The following is a 20,414-nucleotide window of genomic DNA, read 5'->3' on the forward strand; positions in this document are numbered from 1 at the left end:
ACAATTTCAATAATTGTATCTCTTTGGACACACTTTTTCAGAAATCGAAGATCTGTAGCAAGCTCACTTGTGTGGAACTAAATCCCTGGAATTCTGAGAATCTTTCCCCAGCATTAGCCATGATTAGCATTAGCGTTAGCAGAACAAAGACATCTGTGACTTCTGCTGTTCGCTCCTTTACATGTGTGACAGCACCATCAGTCATGCTTCATGACATTACAAAGACTTCATTCACACATCACACTATAGTGAAACACCAACGCAAATGCTGTGTAAGAAAAGAGTTATTTTATGAGCCAGAATTTCTGTAATTACTGTGCGACATTTGGGTTTTCTAGGTTACATACAAGAATAGTTCACTCAAAAATGAAAATACTTCCTTTTTTAATCACATTGTTCATTGTTTAAAAACCTGTAAGACATTTACTGTACAGATTTAAAAACACCGGGACATTTTTCTGAATATTTACTTCAGTGACACATTTAACTCTGTTGATTTCAACAGAAAATGTAATTCAGTTTGTAAAAACACTTTACAGCAAACCACTGCAACGTATAAACACAACACACTCAGTTTCAAAATACTAGTGTCACTTCTCAGTGACAAATTGTGGTCTAATTTCGACTGATAACAGAAATATACACACACACTACAAATCAATAGTCTAGAGTATTAAAAAAAGTCAGTCCAGATATTATATTTATACAAAAGATTTCTATTTCAAATAAATGCTGTTCGTTTACACTTTCTATTGATCAAAGAATCCTGAATAAAAGTGTCACATTTTCGACAAAAATATTAAGCACAAGTTTTTTTGAGCACCAAGATATGATAATATTTCATAATATTACTGTTTTTGCTGTACTTTTGAACAAAAAAAAAGTACAAAATCTATGTAGTACAAAATAATTGTGGTATAGTTCAGTCTTATTAAGAGGAAGGAGACCGGGGTCGGCGTACGGGGCTCGTGGGATACTTTATTTAGAAAAAAAAAAAAAAAAAAAAACAATCGCGCCAGGTGCACGCACTTCACGGTCTCTTTCTATGTTGCACTACTGCAGTCTTTGTCTCTCTCGGTCGGTAGCTCTCCAGCTCCTTACTCCCACGAGTCCCTGTCTCTCTCGTTCTCCGTCGGTCCTCCGCCGGCTTAAATGCCGGTTCCCCACGCCAATCACTGTAACGAGACCCAGGTGTTAATCGTCTTTCACCTGATCCACTTACCACCGCTCGTCTCCTCACTCGCTCTCCCATTGCAGACCTCGCTAAACCACACCTCCCCCGCCACATACCCCCACCGCCCGACTCAAGCCGGGGAGCAATCCGGCCTCAGCGCCCTGAGGACCGCTTCACATGCTCCATATGCCGCTGCCAGTCCCCACTATAGATGATAATATCATCCAGGTAAGCCGCGGCGTATGCCGCATGGGGTCGCAGCACTCGATCCATGAGGAGCTGAAACGTAGCTGGGGCCCCGAACAAGCCAAAAGGAAGCGTCACAAATTGGTGTAATCCAAACAGCGTGGTGAAGGCTGTTTTTTCTTTGGACATGGGAGATAAGGGGATCTGCCAATATCCCTTTGTTAAGTCCAATGTGGAGGTAAAGCGAGCTGTACCTAACCGATCGAGCAACTCGTCAATCTGCGGCATTGGTTAAGCATCAAATTTGGATACTGCATTCACCCTGCAATAGTCCACACAAAACCGCACCAAGCCGTCCGCTTTAGGCACCAAAACTATCGGGCTCGCCCAATCACTGTGTGACTCCTCGATTACTCCCATCCCCAGCATGGCCTCTAATTCAGTCTGAACTACTTTTTTTTTCTTGTGTTCAGGCAATCTATATAGCCGGCTGCGAACTACGACACCCGGCTCTGTCTCAATATGGTGCTGAATAAGGTCAGTACGACCAGGTAGGGGCGAAGACACGTCCGCAAATTCTACCTGCAAACGATCAATGTCAGTGAGCTGCGAGGGTGAGAGGTGATCCCCTCCCAGGGCCAGTGCGAGGGATTTTCCTTTAGTGATCGCTTCTGGCCCGAGATCCTTCTCCTCACTCACTGCCGTTGCTAGCAGCACTGACTCCTCCGCGCTCCACTTTTTTAGGAGGTAGAGGTGGTAGAGTCGCCTCTATCTGTTCGTACTACCTCATAATTGAGATCTCCTATCCGCCGTGTGACCTCAAAGGGTCCTTGCCACTTGGCCAGTAATTTGGAACTAGAGGTTGGCAGTAATACGAGCACTTTATCTCCCGGTGCAAATTCTCGTAGCTTAGCCCCCCGGTTATACAGCTGGCTTTGTCTGTCCTGGGCCTGAAGCCAATTCTCCACAGAGAGCCGCCCCAGTGTATGGAGTTTTGCTCTCAGGTCCAGGACATATTGAATTTCATTCTTGCTATCCGAGCGTCATTCCTCCCAAGTTTCTTTCAGGACATCTAACACCCCCCGGGGCTGACGTCCATAAAGAAGCTCGAAGGGGGAAAACCCCGTGCAGCCTAGGGGGACCTCGCGCACAGCGAATACGAGTGGTTCTAGCCAACGGTCCCAATTTTTCGCATCTTCTTGTGTTTTTAATGTGTGATTAAACCGTTCGACCAAGCCGTCCGTTTGTGGGTGATAGACGCTGGAACGCACCGCTTTAATGCCCAACAATCTGTACAATTCACGTGACATAACGTGCATGACATAAACGCGGTGCCCTGGTCCATGAGAATCTCCTTTGGAATTCCCACGCGGGAGATTAAACGAAACAGGGCGTCTGCCACACTCTTCGCCTAGATGTTGCGGAGCGCCACTGCTTCAGGATATCGTGTCACGTAATCCACTAAAACTAACGCAAAACAATGTCCCCGTGCCGATCGTTCTAACGGCCCGATGGGGTCCATTCCAATTCGTTCGAAGGGGACCTGCACTAGAGGAATAGGGCGCAATGGCGCTTTTGGGGTGTCCGGTGGGTTTACCAACTGACATTCCCGACAAGACGCACACCACCTGCGCACATTCTCATGAATGCCTGGCCAAAAGAATAGGGTCGTTAGACGATTTAATGTCACTGTTACTCCTAAGTGCCCTGCCATAGGATTACAGTGCGCCGTCTGGAAAAGAATTTCCCGACGGCTCCCAGGTACTAACAATTAGCCTTTCGCCGAGCCCCGCCCCCCTTAGTTACTGTTGCTACTTCCGACAAACAAATGGTCAAACACAACCAGCGCGACAGATTGCCATGACGGGAAGAGGTATACCCGTGCGTGTCAGTGACCTTTTTTGGAGTAATACCTCCGGGAGATCGAGGCAAAAGGGGTTACAGTATGCCGTGCTCTGCACTGCCGGGAAAGTTCTCTTTCATATGTTATGGTCTATTATTGTCTATTGCAAGTAGCTATTTTTATTATTATCTTGGTGAGTAAAGGTTTTAAAAATGATAACTAATTACTAATTGAGTCTTAAATGCATAATGTAGACATAGGCTATATAGGCTAATGTTGGCATTATTCTTTTATTAAATTTCAGCTGCTATGGCAAAGCAAATAAGGCAGAGTCTTTATCTTAATTAATTTCGTTATTGCCAAATACCCATCTTAATTTAGAATTTATCTTAATTAAAAATTTTAAGAAAGACTCGTTTTTATTGGTGCGTTGGCCTATTTATAGGCTAAATGAGTCTATACCTAGGGCTATTTAGAGTTCTGAGATGTTACGATGTTACAGAGGACTTATTTTATTTCTTTGTTCAAACTTCCAAGTGGCCTATTCCGTTAGTCATGTATAAATTATGTTAAAACATGTATAAATGACTCATTCTTGACAAAAGGCAAAAGAGTTGTGTGCGTGCCTACATTTGAATAATGTCGGGCTGTAAATGGGTTCGGGCTTTTAAAAAGCTGTCAATCAAAATGTACTTGTCGGGTTCGGGCCGAAATCTGTCAGGCTCGGGTCCTGTCAGGCCTAACTTTTAAGGCTATGCTATGATGTGTGATTGGACAATGGCCATTTTGGGGGAGGGGCTGGCGAAAGGCTAATTGGCTTGTATCCTCTTTTGTCTGAGCGTCGCGGGTCACTCGATACAACCGGTCCTTGATAATGGCAATATACGGATGGGATAGCAGACGCTCAGGGTGGAGAACCTGCCCATCGATAGAACGGACCTGCTCGAAGGCATGTTTGAGTGTTTCGTCCTGTGATTGTTCCAGGGGAAAATCATCGCGACTGGAAAGGTTTAGCCTTGCCACGCCGCTCGGTTCCCCTGAGACCGCCCCGCTAGGTCCTGGCACAGATTCTCCCACCTGCGCACTCACCCCGCCCCCCGGCCGCTTCTTTCCCCCGACGGCATCCACTGTCAAACACCCCAATAATTGCTGAAACGCTGGCCAATTAGTTCCCAAGATTAGCGGATGCCAGAGGCGCGGACTAACTGCCACCTCAACATTATGCTTTTGGCCCCTAAATTTAATGGCTATGGCTTTTACGGGGTATTCCACTATATATCCCCGTGCACACACCTCACCTTAACCATGCGGCCCGTATCCAATGCCCCGGATTGTATCAGGCTTTGATGGATGGAGTTCTGGTTACAACCTGAATCCACCAAAGCCTGATAGGTACCCCCCTTAATACTCACGGGTATTTGGTACAACCCGGCTTGATCGGGGGCAGCCTGCGGGTCGTCCGGGATACGGACCAGTCTCCCCACCTCCATAACTGGGCACCTATCCACAAAATGGCTCGGATCCCCGCAATGCCAGCAGGCCGGCCCAGGCCTCCCCGCCGCCCTAGTGGCAGGAAGTGGGTCAGGGGAATGGCGTGGGGAAGCAGCAGAAGGCTCCTCGCTCCACTCTCGGTGAGGCGTGGCCATTTCCCGGACAGGGCCTTGCGCCCTGGCTGCAGGCTCCGTCCCCATCCTCCAGAGGGGTGGGCCTCGGTGGCCCCGCCCAACGGGACCTGGGGAGAGGGACAGATGCTTGCCCCATAGATTTCCATTGTAAGTTTGATTCTGCAGAATTTATCAAAAGTAAACAATTGTTCCCAGTGGGATTCACAAAAGTGTGTGCAGGAACAATTCTACATTTGTTTCAATGTATTTCACTCTAATTTATATTGTAGAGGCCATGAGAATAGGGAATATGTGCTTTATATGTCTATTCCAATTTGGAATAAAACCATAATCCAACCTCAAAGAAAAGCAACTCAATAAATCTGGCTTTGTGCTGCATTACAGTGTTCTGGATACAACAAGCTGTGGTTATTTCTGTATGCAAATTCTCTTGGAGCCAGTTAGATGCAAGAAGAAAACACTAGGGCTTCATATCAGAAATATGCAGTCATTGCCAAGGCAACTGTGTACAGCCCTTTGTGACATCACAACACAGTCTAGCATGAGGATATGCTGTTGCCGTGGTTTCTGGAGGCTCAATGGAGAAGTCCATCTATTTCAACAAACAGAGAAATACGTTCTAACACCTGTGCATACACACACACACACACAGGTCATGCATCCAGCCCCAAGTGACGGATGTGAAAGAATTAGTCATGTTTGATTAATTTTACATGTTCCGTATTATTGGACATTGCACACAATCATGTTCACTTACCATCTGATGCCTCAGAGACACACACACACACACACACACACAGAAACGTGACATGATGAGCTCCTGACAGTAGCAGGTAGCTGAGGCTGCGAGCAACAGTCATGACCAGCCAAGCCCTACAGCTCAGGCTGAGTGTAAGAGGATTAGTCTGTGTGTGTGTGTGTGTGTGTGTGTGTGTGTCAGTTAGTCATCATGTTCACTCTGAATATTCAAAGACACATTCTTCCTTTCAAAGTCCTAACACTGTTTTGACTCTAGAATATGAAATTACCCATTTGCTGAGCGAAACAGACATGACATGAGGATCTAAAAAGAACCATGCAAAAATGCACACAGTCCTAAAATGATTCGTAAGCCAAAGAAGTTGATCAAGTGTGTCTCTAGAGTAGGTTTATGAGTGTATCCAACAGGTTTTGGCTATACTACAGGGACCAAATGTCCCCAAGAGGATAGTAAAACAAAAAATCACCTCATATACATATTAAATAATTGTTAATGACCATATAAAAATGCTGAGTGAATTGCATCAGGGTTAGGAAATGGAAAATATCATTAGATTTCTATACAACAGTGGGAGTCAATGGAAAGACCCGACTATGATATGAAACCAAATGTGTGAGTGTGTGTTGCTGGCAGGTCTTGTTGAATGGCAAAATGCCCTTTTGTCTGCGGGTAACCAAATGAACAGACAACAGCAGTGAATTAGCATTCGCATTAGTATTCCAGACTTAAATTCACTATTTCAACTATTTGAGAGTTCACAGGTGCGACGGAAGGCAAAACAAACACAGAGCTAAATATTTAAAAAACCTCTGTGACAAGGTGACGTTTCTGTTTATTCACTGTGCTTTGATTGTTTATGAGCATTTGTTTTGCCACCACATTATTTAATTCATGCCAATAACTCTAACCATTCTTATAAAACAGTAATAACAAAAAGTAATCTGCAAATTGTTTCACTGAAAACAATACATTAATAAAAATGTTATTAATAAAAAGCACCTAGATTAAAATGACCGACTGACTAATAAGTTCATAATAAGCAATATCACAAAAGAATGCTGTTTGAAAGCAGCATGACATGCTTATTTCCAGACCAACAGTGAGTGTGCATTCAGTCTGTTCAACAAACATTATTGAGTAACTTACATTTTAGACACAATATCGTCAGTAAGTTTGGATATTTGTGCTCTACCAACAAATATAGTTCCAATTGAATCAAGCCAAGGGTCTCAAAGAAACACAGTAGCAGTGTTCATGAATGAATCATTGTGATTGAATAAATCTGTTGCACGAATGATTCAATGACTCACTCTCTTACAATGGTCACTTGTTTGGTTCCTAAAGAATTTGTTGTTTTTTAATTAATCAAATGGCTGAATGAGTGAATAAATGACTCACTCTACATTTACATTTATCAGACACTTTTATATAAAGCAACTTACCGTGCATTCAGGCTATACATTTTTTTACCAGTATGTATCTTCCCTGGGAGTCGAACCCACAACCTTTTGCACTAAGCCACAGGAACCCAAGTGACACTATCGACATAACTTGCCCCCACCTGATATAACTAATATGAAAATAAAATAACTTACTGTGTTCACATTTGTTTGTTCACGCTAACTTCAAAAAACAATGTGCATTCAACTTCTTAGCCAGCAAACAATCAGCTTATTAGCATTCTAGTGAATTTCAATGGCTACAAAGACTTTTGATTTACTACTTAAAATTGGAGTCACATTTACTGTACCATTATATTATTGTTTGTGTGTGTGTGTGTGTGTGTGTGTGTGTGTGTGTGTGTGTGTGTCGGGGAAATCCAGTCATTTCATTAGGAATCCAAACAATCATGAATTTTTTGTTGAACAACATAAATTAGCTTGTTTTGAAAATGACTTCTGTTCAAGCCGTGCTTCATCCATCACAACACTATTGAAAATAGACCATTTTTGTGCTGAAATTTTACTCAAATGTAACCACACCCCCTATAAAACTACCAAAACAGACAATAACCACCGTAGGCTGGTCTTGGCTTGTTTGCAGCAGAGTTTGTATGTGTGCACTCGTGACTGATTATGTCAGAGCAGTATGATTGTGTTTTTGCTGACCGACACAAACACAGAACTTGTGGAACACTCACTGTTCAGACTGAGCTTCATTGACACTAAGTGAGTCTCCAAGTGAACTTTGCTCTCTGCATGTGTCCACAAATACACACAAACACACTTACAGAGTAAATAAATACTGATGAAACGATTGCTTTGTTGTTGCCTAGGAAAATTTCTGTCTGTAGTACTTTGTGTGTGCATGCCTTGACATTGGAGTTCAGATGCCAAATGACGGATGAGAATGTTGATGTATTTTCCAGACGTGTTTTGCTGATTCTGCTTTTTAAGCATGCAAACAAGGTCTACTGATGTCACTCAAGCAAGAGGCCAAACCTGGTGTAGAAAGAGACAAAACAAAAGGAGAAAAAGAGACATGAGAGAGATGAAAATGAAGTCTTTGAAGAGTGACATGGACGCTTGACAGAAACAGTGTCAACATACACAAACACTCACAAGCAAATATTTAGACATCCTCTCCCTCAGTTGCGGCGCTGATTGGTTCACAAAGATGCTCTCACCGTCTCTATCTCTGCAGCGTGAGCCAAAAGTTAAAGGTGAAGGCTCAGTGAGATTCTTTTTAGTCTGTCACCAGTCTGTCTGACTCCTGAGACCAGTTGGAAACGAGTCAAGGGTTAAAATGCTGTCTGATTTTGTCTTTTGACACCAGAGAGGTTTATAATACATGGGAGTTAGCATTACAATTCATCTCAACAGCAGATCTTTATTAAAGCCAAAAGGTACAGAAGGCATTTAGTCAAAAGATTTAACATATACATGGAAAGATCATTCACTATAAATAACATGCCTTTCTAAAATAGATACTTTAAGTGTAAGTCACTTCACTCGGCAGTCATCTTTGAAACATCCCCATTCAGATAAGCAAAGGGCTTGCAAGAACTGTCTACTTGAATAGGGAAATAACAAAATCTCCAAAACTGCTAACTAACCAATATTGTTTTCATATATAAAGTCAGCAATAAAATCTGGCAACTGTATGACGTTTTGCTTCCTTACCCCAAATGACTGAAAACAAAATCAAGCTTGTCCTGTGTGTTTCGGAATCCATAAAAAACAGACTAATATTAATACTTTTGGTACTTTCAGGAAGGTGCTTCAAAGACTGAATAAAGTTTCTTTTTTTTTTTTGCACACAAAAAGATTTCTCGTAGCTTCATAAAATTCATCAAAAATAATCTTCATTTGTGTTACTAAGATGAACAAAGGTTTTTCGGGTTTGGAATGACATGAGGGTGAGTAAACACACACATACACACACACACACACACACACACTATAGTAAAAAAAAAAAAGACTGCACATTGTTGATTGTATAATAATTGGGGCTGATGCTAATGTTAGTAATAATGAACATTTTGCATTTAATTGCTGCTATCGTTTGCTTTTGCTGACATGAATAGTTCATCCAGAAGTGAATATTTAGTCATCATTTACACATTTTGTTCTAAACCCATATGACTTTTTTTCCTCTGTGGAACACAAGAGTTCTGCTCTTTTCTGAACAATGAGAATGAAAGTTAAAGGGGAAAGTGAACTAAACAAGCTCCAAAATTGATCAAAAAAAGTAATCTTATTTTGCAACAAAAACTAAACTCTCATTTCTGGGTTACAAGTTGTCATAAGCATTCCTGTAGCTCATCTCGTATAGCATAGTGACAACAGCACGACGGTAAGTGGTTTTGGGTAAAATAATTTCTGCCTGAGACTGAGACAGGTTGAATGTATTTGGGCAGAACACCCCGTCCGTCATGGCTTTTAGCCAATCAGATTCCCTCTGCTAGGGGATTGACGCAGCAGGAGTGTAGACACGGCCCCATATCGGCTGACACCGGCTGCTTTACAATATGTCATCCTGTTCCTCTGAAAGCACGAGAAATCATTCATTCACACTTCAGACCTTCCTCTCATTTTATGATCACTTAACGCTGTTTTCTCACCTCCTGTTTTTCTCTCCGCATAAGCACACACACATATGCCTGTAAATCTCATAGTGGCAAAACACCAGGGAAATTAAAGCAAATCAGTCAGCCTTCACACCTATGCTTGAACACAGCCAAAATCATCCATATCACTGTCTTTCTAAACACACACGCACATTCTTCTTCAAACCTGCACACACAATCAGATTTACCCTGTGCAAACCTCTAATTCAATCACTCTGCCTCATCTATGTTTGACTTCGATTACACCCTTGAGACAAACAGAAGGAGACACATATAGTGTGCAGTAATGTGCGGCAGGGCTTTGGGGCTGAGTTGACAACCACAACTGCAGTCAGTGGGCAGCAGCTGCAAAAATACAAACTCTTTAGGACTTAGAAAAAATTATTGATATCACCCTGAAAAGCTGAACAGCTCTTTTTCTTTCCTTTTTCCCCTCGATCTTTGCTGATACACAGGAGAAGATGTGCTCAGTGAAATGCAGTGGTGTAGTATAAGGCAGCTTATGTTGACAGAGCATCTAATCTAACTTTAGTCTTTACTCATACACTTTCACTTATTAAGGTTTCCACCTATACAAACCCTAAAGGTGAACTGAAGAGTCTGGAGTCTGGATACTTCAGGAATCTGTAGGATCTGGAGTGATTCTATATGAAGGAATGATCTCTGATCTCTTGTCAGGTGTTCTCCAAACTCTTTAGGCATCATAAGAGAAAACTCAGAGCTGTTTGATCTTAAGAAAAGGATGTTGCAATAATTGTGGCCAATGTGAACTAGAGGAAAAACACAAAAGGAGCTAACATTGTTATGTCTATCCAAGTCTGTTTGGTGCCACTAATAGTGCAGAATTGTATACGTCACCTTTAAAGACTTAAGGTCAAAAAGGGGTGAACAATAGTTACAGTATATTAAAGCAGTTTGTTGCGAGAAAGAGACTAGAGCTGATCAAGCATCCTCTCTCTATCCTTCTCAACACAAGTCTCTATTTACACTCATACACTCTCAGCTGGGCTGTTGTTCATCACTTCAATTGATGAATTCTATTCACTTCTGTTCAGCAGTTCTCTCTCCTCATCCTCTCTCTCCTTGTCTTTCACCATTCATTGTCCAGGTCTCTGTGGATGTGTGTTGGTGCATATATATGTAATATGTAATAAGTTATGTTTTTGATGATCAGCTGAATTTCTCAGACCACATTGCTAAAACTGTCTGGTCCTGAAGATATTCTTTATTTAACATCAAGAAGATCAGATCCTTTCTTTCAGAACATGCTGCACAACTCCTTGTTCAAGCTCTTGTTCTGTCCAGGCTGGACTTTTTGCAATGCTCTTTTTTTGGCAGGTCTTCTAGACAGTTCTATCAAACCTTTACAATTAATCCAGATTAATTTTTTAATGAACCAAAAAGAATGCATGTCACACCTCTGTTCATCAATTTGTACTGGCTACCAATATCTGCTCGCATATAATTCAAGGCATTAATGTTTGCCTACAAAACCAGCACTGGCTCTGCACCCATTTACCTAAATTCATTACTTCAGAGTTATGTTCCCTCTAGAAGCTTGTGTTCTGCAAGTGAACGTCGCCAAATAGTGCCATCCCAAAGAAGCACAGAATCACTTTCACAGACTTTTAAATTAAATGTTCCCTACTCTCTATTCTAATTCTATTCTTTAAAAAAAACATGCCACTTTTAGACTTGCACTATTTATTTACTGACAGCTTGTTTTCTTAAAAAAAACTAGCTTCTCTAATCTATTTGTTTTCATTTTTTTATTTATTAAACAATTAACAAAAGCAACACTAGCTTGCTCTATTATTTTCCTATTCTATCTTTTTATTTTGTTTTTTTCGTTTTCTTTTTATTATATGATTTAAAAAACCTTCCTACTGTACGTGTACTGGGTTAAGCTGACTGAGACTTGTTATAGCACTTGTGTATCATTGCTCTTTTGTTGATTTTGATTGCTTCCATTGTCCTCATTTGTAAGTCGCTTTGGATAAAAGCGTCTGCTGAATGACTAAATGTAATCATAACTATATAGAGTGTTAATGAGCTTATTGGAGCACAGAAAACACACAGCGTACTCTGGCACACACACACACTCTCGCACACACACTCCTCAGGGGCCGCCACAGGGAAGGGTGAAATTAACATAATCTATCCTATTCATGCTCACATTCTCCTCTTTGTTTTCAGTTAATGAACTCTAACCCTTAACACCATGACTGTAAAACACCCACATACACAGTCCTGCTTTATGAACAATCAGATATGAAACTTTCAGTAAACTGACAGAAGAGCAACAATGACGTGACACCAGTGATATATCATATCAGCAAGACCAACTGAGCCATTGTTATTTGGCTAATTTGAGTGTATCAGCTAATAACCTTGTCTGCTTCACAGATTCACCAGTTGGTCAAGGTTTGGCTGGTTAGCGTAGCCCTAGCTATGCCATAGGCTAATTATTACACGTTTTGGCAGTTCATTCAGGTGCAGGGAACGACCAATAAAGAGAGAGCCCTCTTTCTGACAGCAGTACTGTGTCCTTTTCCTTACAGTGTCCCTACTGTTCAAAGCTCCACTGATGTTCCCAGTGCACTCTGGGTACTATATAATTCTCTGGATAAAAAACATCTGCCAAATGACAGAGAATAAAGGAAGCTCAGCACTATTTTTCTGGGGACCTACACAGTGCTGAAACAGGAACTTCTGTTTGATTGGTTCCGAGATTTGGGAATATAGCACATATACACACATATACACACACACACACACACACATACACACACACATACAGAGGAAGACAAATCTGAAATTAACTGTCACTCATGTGAGATGATGTATCTTGTCACACAAAACATGTTTACTTTCATGTTACTTTCATATATATATGTATGTATATATATATATATACATACATATATATATGATATACATACATATATATATATATGAAAGTAACATGAATATTTATATATATATATATACATACATATATATATATAGCAGTCAACATTTGAAATGGTTAAAAAAAATGTTGTCCTCTCTCTCTCTCTCTCTTTCTATATATATATATATATATGTATACACAAATCACTTTCCCTGTATGTTAGCAGGGATGCCTCTTTTGCTTATATGACTGCATTTATTGATCAAAAATACAGTAAATAATATTTTGTGAAATATTATTAAGATTTAAAACAACTGTATATATAATATATATATATATATATATATATATATATATATATATATATATATATATAAATATATTTTAAATATATTTTCAAATGTAATTTATTCCTGTGATGCAGTTTCAGCCTCCATAATATGCTGATTTGCTGCTCACAAAATGTTTATTATTATCAATATATAAAACAGTGCTGTTTTTTTTTCTTTCGTGATTCTTTGTTCAACTTAAAGTTCAAAAGACAACATTTATTTGAAATGGAAATCTTTTTTAACATTATAAATGTCTTTACTGCCAGTCTTAATCAATTTAATGAACACTTTCTGAATAAAAGTTTTCATTTCGTTAAAAAAATCTTACTGACCACAAACGTTTGACCAAAAGTGTGTATATACATTTCCAACCGTGAATATTTAAAAGCCAATCCTGCCCCCTAGCGACACATACTTTTTAGTGCCATCGCTCAAACAGATTGGGAGCTCCATATTCCACAATGTAAAGTTTCAAAGTATCCTTATATTTTCTGAATCACTTAAAGGCATAACTCTGGATACTGTCAAGAAACATTTTTTTTATAGCAGTCACATAGTAAACATATTCTTTATTTTATTTTTAAAGCAATTTCATAAAACAAAATGTTCAAAACAAACATAAAAATGACATATTTTCATTGTTTTCAGATGGTCTGAAGTTGATTCATTTCTTTCCATAGTTCAGTCCATTGTTCTGTATTTTGTCTAATTCAATCTGAGGCGTTCATACAAAGTCTTTCACAAATTCTAAGAATGATTGTTTCATAATCACATGACCATGTGCAATGCCGTGTCCGATATCACAGCCTATGTATTTGGTGAAGTCACATAATCTAATGCTCTGCATGATCTTTATGGTCATAGTCAAACATGTCATTTCAAAGTTGAGAAACAACTGTTGTTGCACTGCATTTTCAGGCCATATGTTGCATTACTCTTTACTTCTGTTCAAATTAACCGCATGGTCATATAATTTTTTATAATGATATTAAAGGCCATCTCATACAAATCTATTTTCATAGATACTGAAATACTAAGCAAAATGGTGTTTTAACAGTGAGCAAGAGAGTTTAAAGAGAAGAATAGTTTATAAGTGCTGAACTGGTGTCACCTAGTTGTGTAAAAACAATGGCATGTGAGTAAAGTTAGTATGGATATATGGAAGCACTGGTTATGGGTTATTAGTGGTGTTTGCTGAAACAAGAATTGCTATTACTATTCCTCATACTTAGGGATCTAAACCTAAATATTACACTTAAAAACTATTAAGACTATTGAACTTGGAGGTGAGATCTTTTGAGTAAGCAATTGCATAGAAATGCACTAAAAAACACACAGTTACATCCTAGCAACCACCGTCAAACCATCATTGTGATGAGTTTTGCACTGACAAGCACTATTTACTTTCTTACATAATAGTTACATAATAGTTCACCCAAAAATGAAAAATGCTGAAAGTTTACTCATCCGCAAGCCATCCAAGATGACAATGAATTTGTTTCTACATTGAAACAAATTTGGAGAAATTTAGCAGGCCATCACTTGCTCACCAATGGATTCTCTTCAGTGAATCTCCAGTCCATAAAAAGTTAATCTCCTGTGAAGTGAAAATCTGTATGTTTGTAAGAAACAAATTCTCCATTAAAATGCTTTTAATTGATTTAATTGATTTCTTCATGTTGTTCTTCACATGTTGTTAAATGATGGACTGGAGTCGTTACTTGTGGGTTATTGTCATGTTTTTATCAGCTGTTTTGACTCTCATTCTGATGGCACCCATTCACTGCAGAGTAACTATTGGAAATGCGATGTTACATTTCTGTTCCGATGTTCATCTATATCTTGCATGGTCTGAGGATGAGATCCATTTAAACACATTTTCATTGAGTGAAATATTCCCTTAAGGCAATATATAAAATATATACTGTTCCTTAAAACCCTAAGAAATAAATGTGTAAAGAATGTAATGGCAGCAAACTATACAACTAGACCCATTTCTGATAACATTTTGAGTTGAATTATTTGGCCAACCCATCCACAACACTAAGAATAAGCACAGATAAAAGAACCAAGTTTATGTTTCATTCCTTGTACTGTTTGGATTCAGATTTTACATGAGCTCATCATAGCGGCTGAGATCAAGCAAACGGTTACAGTGAGGTCAGACTTCCTGTTGGGCAGCTCTGTGTTCACCATGTGATTAGAGAGAGAGATACTGCGCTGCTCATGACAGGCTCATTCTCATGCACTTTCATCTGTCTATTTCTGTCCGCAGTCTTTTTTTTTGGGTTCTGCATCACTGAACTTCAAACATAGAATCGTTTCATTTGATGTGTAATTATTATGATTATCATTTTCAGATTTATCCATGAGGGACCTGAATTCTGACCCAGAGAACATCAAAAAAAAAAAAAAACAGTCACAGCAAATAACTTCAAAAGTGACAGTCTGAAAAAAATAAATACTGTTTTGTTTGTGTGATTGTGCGTTCTCATAGTCTGGAAGTTTTAAGTCAGTATGATTTTTTGGGGGGACTTTGTTCCCTTTTGGCACTAAAGAATAACTATGACAGAAAGGGCATTAAAAATATGCAAATAAACTGGTTCCCTTTCATAGGTCACTTCGATGCTGCGGTGACGTCACCACGTATGGGAACACCTTCGGTGTGACGAATGTCTGAAGCCCTATACCATCCCGCCAATCTTATTGGCCAAATAGCGCGTGGCACCGCCCAGCATGCGTAAGCATATATATACCTGGTGCCGCGCGCCATTTACCTCAGATTTCATTCCTTCAGTACGAAGCGAATCTTCTGTGCCCTATTATCTCGCGTTCTCAGCGATCATCTACGAGCAGTATACTCCTCTCCGCGGACACGATGAGTCAACGAAAGGTAGGAGCCGTATGATGGGTTATCACGAGGAGGCACTTATGAGAGGTTCGTTGCAGCCTCTCTACAGATTCTCTCCTTGATAGCCTATGGCTACAGTAAAATATGCATACACTTCCCCTGTGCACTAACGCCATTAGGAAGTATCCGCGCTCTGGAGTGTATTTCTTAAGTCGCCTCACGTCTAACCCCCACCGTTTCGCTTCTGCGGTCGCCGAGGCCCCGCACGAGGTGTTGGTTAGGGGCGATATGTGCGGCTTGAATATGAATACAGTGATGCACTGGAGTTCCATGTGCTCGCTCTCCCCCACTCGAGCGCGTTAATTAACAGTTTTGCTCTTCAAATGGTGGATTACGGCTCACACAGCCGCCGCGTTTTCGCTAGCGGCTTGGCCCGATGTTATCTTGTTGGATTGAATCCTGCCGTGGATACGCTTCAGGATTATATACAACGAAACGCAGCGAGTTGACGCACACGCTTTTCTTCATGTTAATATGCCAGGGACTATGCCCTTCACTGAGAGCGCTGTTAGACTGCTAATGCACATCTACCCTCTCACTGCAGTCCCCATACTCTAACTTTGACTGTCTCGCAGCAAGGGCACCTCGAGCGTCATTGAACTGAGCTATCATTCGCGCGCCCCCTCAGACACTCTGCACAATCCAGTCTTCAGAGTTTGAGGGACGGCGCGGAGGCTGGCAAAGATGGCCAGCGTATGACGGTTCACACAGCCGCCGCGTTCTCGCTAGCGCGTGGCCCGATGTTTATCTTGTTGGATTAAATCCTGCCGTGGATACGCTTCAGGATTATACACAACGAAACGCAGCGAATGTGACGCATGCGTTTTTCCTTCATGTTTGCTTAGGACTGTGCCCGCCTCCAGAGAGCGCTGTTGGACTGCTAATGCACATCTAAGCCTCTCACTGCAGTTTCCACACTCTAACATTTGACTGTCTCACAGCAAAGGCTCCTCGAGCGTCATTTAACTGAGCTATCATTCGCGCGCCCCCTCAGACACTCTGCACAATCCAGTCTTCAGAGTTTGAGGGACGGCGCGGAGGCTGGCAAAGATGGCCAGTGTATGACGGTTCACACAGCCGCCGCGTTCTCGCTAGCGGCGTGGCCCGATGTTCATCTTGTTGGATTAAATCCTGCCGTGGATACGCTTCAGGATTATACACAACGAAACGCAGCGAGTTTGATGCATGCGTTTCCTTCATGTTCTCTAACATTGACTGTCTCGCAGCAAAGGCACCTCGAGCGTCATTGAACGGAGCTATCATTCGCGCGCCCCCTCAGACACTCTGCACAATCCAGCCTTCAGAGTTTGAGGGACGGCGCGGAGGCTGGCAAAGATGGCCAGTGTATGACGGCTCGCACAGCTGCCGCGTTCTCGCTAGCAGCGTGGCCCAATGTTTATCTTGTTGGATTAAATCCTGCCGTGGATACGCTTCAGGATTATACACAACGAAACGCAGCGAGTTTGATGCATGCGTTTTCCTTCATGTTCTCTAACATTGACTGTCTCGCAGCAAAGGCACCTCGAGCATCATTGAACTGAGCTCTCATTCGCGCGCCCCCTCAGACACTCTGCACAATCCAGCCTTCAGAGTTTGAGGGACGGCGCGGAGGCTGGCAAAGATGGCCAGTGTATGACGGCTCACACAGCTGCCGCGTTCTCGCTAGCAGCGTGGCCCAATGTTTATCTTGTTGGATTAAATCCTGCCGTGGATACGCTTCAGGATTATACACAACGAAACGCAGCGAGTTTGACGCATGCGTTTTCCTTAATGCTTGCCAGGGACTGTGCCCTCCAACAGAGAGTGCTGTTGGATTGCTATGCACATTTAACCCTCTCACTGCAGTCTCCACATTCTACATTGTTTGCCTCGCAGCAAACGGTGCTTCGAGCAGCATTGGATTGAGCTGTAATGCCAAACGTTCCCTCAGAAACTCTGCGCAATCCAGCTTTCAGAATTCGAGGGCCGATTCAAGGGTCCTGCACAGACGACCCATTTATGACGGCTCGCACAGCCGCCGTTTTTCGCTAGCGGCAAAGCCCGATGTTCAATCTGTTGGCCTAATTCCTGCCGTGGACACGTTTCAGGATTATACACAACGAGACGCAACGGCTCTTATACATACACTTCCCCTGTGCACGAACGCCACGAGCTTTTCGTGCCCGGATATTTTAACATGTATGACAGCGTTGCAGGAAGCGGAAATTTTGAGACCGCTAGTATGGTCTCGGCCGTGTGTGAACGCTTGCCCGACATTTCTCTATGGGTGTTATGCACGATTTGTCATGGATACACCATTCAGTTTCAATAAGGCCCGCCTCCTTTCCGCAGAATTCTTTCCACGGTGGCGAAGCCGATGGAAATAGCGGTGCTGCGACAGGAGATGTCAACTCTGCTGAGCAAAGGGGCTATAGAGGAAGTACACCCCTCTCAGATGGAGGCGGGGTTTTTTTACAGCCGTCATTTTGTGGTAAAAAAATAAAAAAAAACACTGACGGATTACGACCCATTCTGGGTTTACACCATCTGAATCTTGCACTCAGGAAGTTCCTCAGATTCGCTTTAGAGAGCAAAGCGTATTAGTATTTCTCAAAATGCATGGATGGATCTCTGGCCCCGTTGCGGCACCAGGGCGTTCGTGTTTGAACTATTTTAGGCGATTAGCTGGTGTTTAGCGCAATCGCAGACTCAAGCACACTCTCATGGGGATCTTGTGCTGAATCATTTAACAGCCTGGGCTTACGTATGGAATGTTTCACCCCGTTGTCTCCGCATCGGACGATTCCGGTGACACGGCGATGTGTGATGTCGCTTAAAAATATGTATGTCAACCGAATTCTCCTGACTGAATTCTCCTGACCGGAGTCCGGCTGGGGATTTGAGCTTCCCGAGAGACTGTCACGACGGATGCGTCTTTGACCGACTGGGGAGCTGTTTGTCAAGGGAGTTGGCACATAAACAGGTTGAAATTACTGGCTGTTTTTCTGGCTCTCCAGTATTTCTCGAATCTGCTGATCGGCCGTCATGTGCTGCTCAGATCAGACAACACAGCGGTTGTGTCATACCTGAATCATCAGAGAGGATTATTCTCTCGCCCCCTGTGCAGGCTGGCGAAACATGTTCTTTGTTTTCAGAACTAAATTCTATCGATCCGAGCTGTTCATGTCCCCGGACGTTGGACTTTGGAGCGAATTTGCTATCCAGGCAGACTCTGGAGCAAGCGGAGTGGGGATTGCACCCCCAATCGGTGAGTCTCCTATGGCAGATTTTCGGGGAAGCGAAGTGGAATTGTTTGCGTCAAACACGACTGCGCATTACCCGCTTTGGTTCTCCCTATGCCCTCCAGCACCCCTGGGCTTAGATGCATTAGCCCACAACTGGCCCAGGACCAGTTTGTATGCGTTTTCCCCCAATCTGTCTGATTTCGGCGATATTACGCAGAATACGGGTGGACAGGGTGGAACAGCTGCTGCTGGTGGCTCCGCGGTGGCACACACACAGCCGTGGTTTGTGGATCTGATCAATCTGTTAGCGGGCTCTCCATGGGAGATTCCCCTCAGACAGGATTTATTATCACAAGCACAGGGACTGATTTGGCACCCGAGGCCAGATCTATGGAATCTGCGGGCGTGGCCTCTGAGCAGAGTGAGTTCATATGTCCCGGTCTTTCTGCTGAAACTACAGAGACTATACTGAATTCTAGAGCAGCTTCTACGAGACGCTTATATGCTTTCAAGTGGAGACTGTTTACGGCCTGGTGTGAAACTCATAATATGGATCCAGTTTACTGCCCAGTGGCGTCAGTACTGGAGTTCCTTCAGGAACGTTTTTTGGATGGAGTGACACCAGCTACCCTAAGGTTTACGTGGCAGCCATTCAGCTTACCACGAATATATAAATGGTGCCTCAGTGGGCCGTCATCCACTGTTTCTCCTTCATACAGGGTGCGCGACGGCTGAGGCCTTTCCGCCCCGTGCGGGTCCCTTCATGGGTTTTTCCATTGTGTTGCATGGTTTATCAGGGCATCTGTTTGAGCCCTTGGAATTGTTCCGGATAAATCCTGACTTTTACAGCACAGACTCTGTGGAAGTGTTGTTGCGACCAAGGCCTAATTATGTCCCTAGGTCGCATCTATCCCTTTCGCTTTCAGCAGGTGGTCCTGGAGGCTTTTTCTCCTGCTGCGGCGGAGTCTGGGGATCTAAGTCTTTGCCCTGTAGAGCGTTAAAGACTTATGTGGATCGTACTGCCCCATGGCGTGAGTCTGACCAGCTGTTTGTCTGTTTTGGACATAAGAATAAGGCCATGCAGTTACGAAACAGTGCATGTCCCATTGGCTGGTGCAGGCTATTTCCTTGGCCTATGAGGCGCGCGGGCTCGCTTCACCCTTAGGAGTAAAAGGTCATTCCACGAGAGCAGTGGCTTCTTCTCAATGCTGGGCGGTGCCACGCGCTATTTGGCCAATAAGATTGGCGGGATGGTATAGGGCTTCAGACATTCGTCACACCGAAGGTGTTCCCATACGTGGTGACGTCACCGCAGCATCTCGTTCCCTATTCAGGGAACCAAGGTTACATACGTAACCGAGGTGTATTTCCATAATGTTCCACACTAGCCAATCCAA

The sequence above is a fragment of the Carassius carassius genome, chromosome 9 (assembly GCF_963082965.1).
Source record: "Carassius carassius chromosome 9, fCarCar2.1, whole genome shotgun sequence".
NCBI classification, from domain to species: domain Eukaryota; kingdom Metazoa; phylum Chordata; class Actinopteri; order Cypriniformes; family Cyprinidae; genus Carassius; species Carassius carassius.